We start from the raw sequence: 5,730 nt of genomic DNA on the forward strand, positions 1-5,730 counted from the left end.
TTCCCCAAGATTCGCAGTGTTAATGCGATAACTATCCTTGTTACGTTTGGCCAGGTGGAACGACAGCAAACTTCTCAAACACTGTCCTGACAACTCTTTATTTTAACAAACGACAAAACTGCAACAATTCGAGGAATTCCTGTTCTTGCTGCACTGCGTCTCATTTAGCTGGCCGCTTCCGCGGAAGACTGAATACCGGTTTGGCGGGAAGCACATAGCCACCTCACGTGTGGCATTATGCTTCAAGAAGTAGCATCCGTAATCTCCGATTTTTACACGGAATAAAGAGCTATGACTTGTGTTTCATCCAGTACAGATATCGACACAATATCGAGATAATAAGCGAGATGTACCAGAAAACGTTACTTGTAAATTCATAAAAGTGGGTCAGAGGTTAACTTTCTGTCGTGCCAAATATCTTCGCCATTCGTAGAGTTTTAGATGTGACGACCGACATAGCCTACATCCCTACTTCCATCCAATCCAAGGACTTTGGAATACGTTGGCCGCGTAGCGTGTGCGGTCGTTTGGCTTGAAATTCTCTCTTTGCAAAGAGACTGTCCAGACATTCCTCAGCGCTCCGTCAGTGGGCGAACTGCAACGACTTTTGTTTCACGTGTGTCTGTCGTTGTCGGCAAGCACTTGCATCTTAAGCAGTACCGACAACTCACCACTGTCAACCCAGCCGTGAAAACGCGTATGCGGGTGTAGACACCTACTTTAGGGAATTTAGTTGTGTTCCGTGCGCATCGCGTTCCACGACAGACAACCGGGACGTTACAACATTGGCACTCGCGTCCTGTTTATTACGACCAACTCTCAAACCCCACGTGTTCAGCCCATACCGTCGCCAGATCTTGCCCTTATACTCTCCTCACTAAGATGATACGTTTAGCGTTTTGAAAGATTCCTCCTGTTATCAAGTTTACGTGTTTAAAAAGCGTACTTTTTGTTCTGCTACAGCTTTAATAAACTTTTATAACAAATAAACTAGCCGGTCGTTTGGAACACGGCGGGTTACAAGTGCCAAACCCACAAATTTCCATCGCCTCGTTTTCTACCACAACAATCGTATCGCGCAACTTCTGCTGCCAAAGTGTTAACTTTGTAGTTCCACCTTCATCCGCGATGTAGTGCTGCAATATCTTACACATTCCGGCCACGTATCAGTATTAAAGTTGCCTTGATGACGACCCAGATGAAATATAAAATTAATATCTCCTTTTACCAAAAGTGTTCTCCACTCTCTGCTGCGGTTAAATAGTCCATACTAGAAAACTGTACTAGCATTGGCGGGAATCGTACATGTACGTAATCTTTCAAAACTGTGACCCGATTACGGGAAACCAGAGTTATTCTGTTCTATTAGAATTTTTAATATGTCAGTGATACAATGAATTTTTGTAGTAAAGCGTTTCCCGTACTCAGAACATTTCTATACTACGACTCTTGTTTCGTTCAGATCGATGCTTCGATGTAAACATCGAAACATCCAGCTGCTATTAAAGATTTGGAGCCAGTGCAGGTATGGTTATGGAGGCAGTATTTCGGTGCTTCCAGTTTACTCAGAATTGGTAACATTTGAAACCACCTTCTCTTCTGGTCAGGAGAAACTATAGCACCTCGTTGTTCCGACAGATTATACTTCACCGTTCCTGCATGTGGAACCACCACGAAAGAAAAAGAGACGCTTCGTATCAGTATATTTAACGACGTCATTCGTTTCTGTGTATGTCATTCACCTCTCGCAATGTGTACTTCTTTGTCTCAGAATTAAGGAAGCGTCTCTAGTTAGTAGTGGTAGCAAACTTTTCTCAACGGCTAAATCTCCGTTTTCAACCCGGAGCTCTCCCTACTAGCAAGACGATGAAGTGATTTGCCAACTCGGGTTACATCTTCTGTTTTTTTTAATATACTTCTGTTTTTTTTAATATACTTCCACTGCTTAGGGGAATTGACTGAAACAACATTCAGGCAAACACGACAAGAAATGTTACTTTTTTACGATGAAACTACACCTACGAAAAGCCTTCACCTCATCATCGTAATAGCAGTTCTTTCCAGTTTACCGTTCTGTAATACGTCAGTATTATATAAATGGACAATTGCAATGACGCTGTGCTTATAAATTGCCGCGGAAACAGCTTTGGACCGAAAATTCCGTTACAACTGGGAACGGAGTTGCTCGCGACGGCATTCTTGCGTCAGACTCTGCCCGTGTTCTTGGGAGTTAAGCTTTACTTAACAGGTCTAGATTATTTTGAAAATGTCCATCGCCTTTTTTTCGGCACCGTATCACTATCCTCATGCTGGCAGAGAAGGTGTCGACATGTGCGACGCTGTTTCCCCACGTCGGGACCCAAATGATTCGACAAATTGACCTGTACAACAGCATCTGTACAGCTTGAAATTATTTTTGCGAAATCTGATCTTTGCGGCCTCTCTGATAACAGAGAAATGTGAAGCCCCTTTTTATGTAAAAGAATGTCTGTATTCCTCGATTTTTCGTTGATAACAGTACTCTAAAGATTTTTGCGTAAAACGCTTGGCGAAGTATTACACTTGGATGAGGCAAGTAGAATACTACGGAAAAAGTTATAACTATGGCTCGCTTTCCAGAATTAACTGTTCCCTTCGCTTCAGGTGTGTTACACATATTCAGGTCTCGGGAGGGCGTCTCTTGCTGATACACTGTGGAGACGTCGTAACTTCGACACTCGCGACTCACTCACTACGAACGAACCTGCCCTGCCAAACACGCCACCCCTGTAATTGAGTGACCCTGGCCTCACATTCTTATTATTAAAGTACTGAAGAAACAATTTTTTCACATCTTAATGTGTCTCATTTTTGCTCTAGTATACACACAATTCACCTTGAAAACGCAAACGGCGGACATGTTTCCGACTGGTTTCAATTCTCCCGGTTACAATTGCCAACTACATAATTGTTAATCGCTGTGTCTGCTGAAGCCGGAAAAGTATCGCGCGAGCCGCGCAGACGACATGTTCTTTCCCGACATGGTGCAGTGGTCTCCTCCACATTTTGGTCGTATATAAAAACAGGCCCGTACGTGTCTTGTTGACAATGTGGAAACACGTTATCATTTTTGTAACCTCTTTGTCAAGTATGCCATCCATTCTCCATCGTGTTTGAATAGTCGATACCACAAAGCCGCAAAAGAAATAGGTGCGCAACCTGTATCTACACTTTATTCATAACCGTCCACCAGTAAGTGTAACTTTGGTCGCTCAATAAGCACCTACGAACGCTTTAAAGGGCGTGAACACTTTTGAACACCCTTTCATGTGCAATCTCTTCCTCCTTATATTTTCAGAGGCGTCCATTAGAAATACATACCCTCTACCATTTGTTGACGTTTCCTCTCGATGTTAGAAAAACACCGACAAGTTCGCTGTATCAAGCGCAGTTGCACTGCAGACATCATGCGCCTAAAAATTATGGAGATCGCAACATGGAGACTCCTTCAGACTAGCAGAACTTATTAAGGTAACGATGACCAGAAAAAAGCGATTTCCGAAATTTTCGTCTTCTGAATGTTGTGTCCCGTGCAAACGTCGTATCTGTCGTGCCGTTCACTTTGCCTGCTCAGTAAACAGGCCACATGGAAATACGCAGCAAACACTAAATTCTGGTCGACGGCTGCGTGGTTCCATATATCAAAGGAAATGGTTCAAATGGCTCTGAGCGCTATGGGACTTAACTCCTGAGGTCATCAGTCCGCTAGAACTTAGAACTACTTAAACCTAACTAACCTAAGGACAACACACACATCCATGCCCGAGGCAAGATTCGAACCTGCGACCGTAGCGGTCGCGCGGTTCCAGACTGAAGCGCGTAGAACCGCTCGGACACTCCGTCCGGCTTCTACATATCATCGCCCATATGTTTTAGGCATATATTGAGATACAAAGAGAAGTTAATGTCACCGTACTTGACAGTCTCTGCCGAATCACAGACGATATGAAAGAGTACCGTGATTACTAACCGTGATGGTAAGAACGTGACCAACGCAGTTAAAAATAATGCTTCGTTTTCAGTGCTATGGCAATTGACCAACAGTCTATGGTCTTTGCTTTCCATAATACCGATTCTGTGGCGTCTCATGAGTTGCCCCATAATAACGTCACTGACACTCTAGTCACGACACTTACATATTTACTACTTAACTAGAGGACATTTTGTAATCAAGTAACGTATTTTACAACATTTTCTTAGCGCCTTTCTTAAACGTATCACAGTTATCCGTCTACTGGATTTTAAGGGTGGACATCACTGCGAACGCTTTCCGTCATTTTGCCGTATTTAGCACTTTCTACCAAAGACGAAGTGTATTGAATTGCTGAGAATTCGACCATCACCCTGTTGTCTCACGTCTGGTACAAACAGGGTGCGGAAAAACAATTTGACCAAAAGTGTAGAGCAGGAAGACAGCATCAAACGAAGGAATTTCAATATTGCAAATTGAGGTCGCAGTAGATTTATGGCGCTTTGCCAACATGACGACTGTGGTTATTTTCAACATTTGCTATACACACTCTTCTTCATTAAGTGGTGGCTCGTTTTTCATTAATTGTGACACTTTAAAGACATACTGAAACATAAAACATGCACATCTGACTCTCTTAATCTCTAAAAACGTGCTCTCTGGTACGTCAGCTAAGTACGATGCTTTAAATGTATCTTCTTCTCAACGTTACGGTTGTTTAGTCCATACAACCTATTTACGTATAAATTTTCCGTAGATCAACTATCATTAAGAGCCAAGATGCCCGTGTCTGAGATATTAATTACGTTCCGGTACCGCCGACAATGTGCAGTTGCGACGCCTAGTTGCTATACTCAAATTTCTGTGTTTCATGCTGCCTTTCCACGCCACACTATTTTGGTCAAATTGTTTCTATGTGCCCTGTATAACGAGGCTGGATGGCAAACTTCGCTGAATCAGCACTGCTTATATTTTTCATTTTTCACGGACGCTGCACGTATGTCATTGAATGACTCCCACGCCAATCCAATTAGCCACGTCACTGGAACGCCTGCACGCGACTCACAAAACCACGAAACCAGCAGCAGATACGCGTAATTACACTCTACCGATTGTGAGCATATTTAAACGTTAATCACAAATGTAAACAGTAGTAATGTATGGCGCGAATTTCTTTTTCCGTCAATCTTCCGTCTCCTGCAACCGACAGAGCTTTGTCGCTGCCTAAGCGACTGATTGTTGCTGTAGCACGGCGGAACAATGGCAATTTCTAGTCTCCTGCGAGTAATGGCGGTTTTCCGAAATAATCGAAAACGGCAGAGAAATTTATATGCACGTGTGCGTCGTGGAAACCATAGTGAAGTCCTAATGGACGCAGCGACTTAGTTTTTAATATTTACGCACAGCACAACCTCGCGTAGCCCTCCAGTTGCGAGATGCGTGTCCATTCCCACACGTGAATCACACTCCTAGTCGCTGGCAGTTGTACCTTTGTAACGCATTCGAGTTGTTCTGTTTCGCACTCCGCACGTTCGTCGGTGGCTTTCGGTCACAGCTGTCTCCAGCTGATGTTACTCTACATTCCTGAGGAGTCGATTCTGTGAGAAAATCTATCGGAAAACACGTATTGATATCGTCAAAAATACCATCAAAATGTTCTTATCCAAGCCACTTATGTTCCTTCGATGACACGCGTCGTGCGGAATATGCGCAGCGGTAAG

The sequence above is a fragment of the Schistocerca nitens genome, chromosome 11, assembly GCF_023898315.1.
Source record: "Schistocerca nitens isolate TAMUIC-IGC-003100 chromosome 11, iqSchNite1.1, whole genome shotgun sequence".
NCBI lineage: Eukaryota > Metazoa > Arthropoda > Insecta > Orthoptera > Acrididae > Schistocerca > Schistocerca nitens.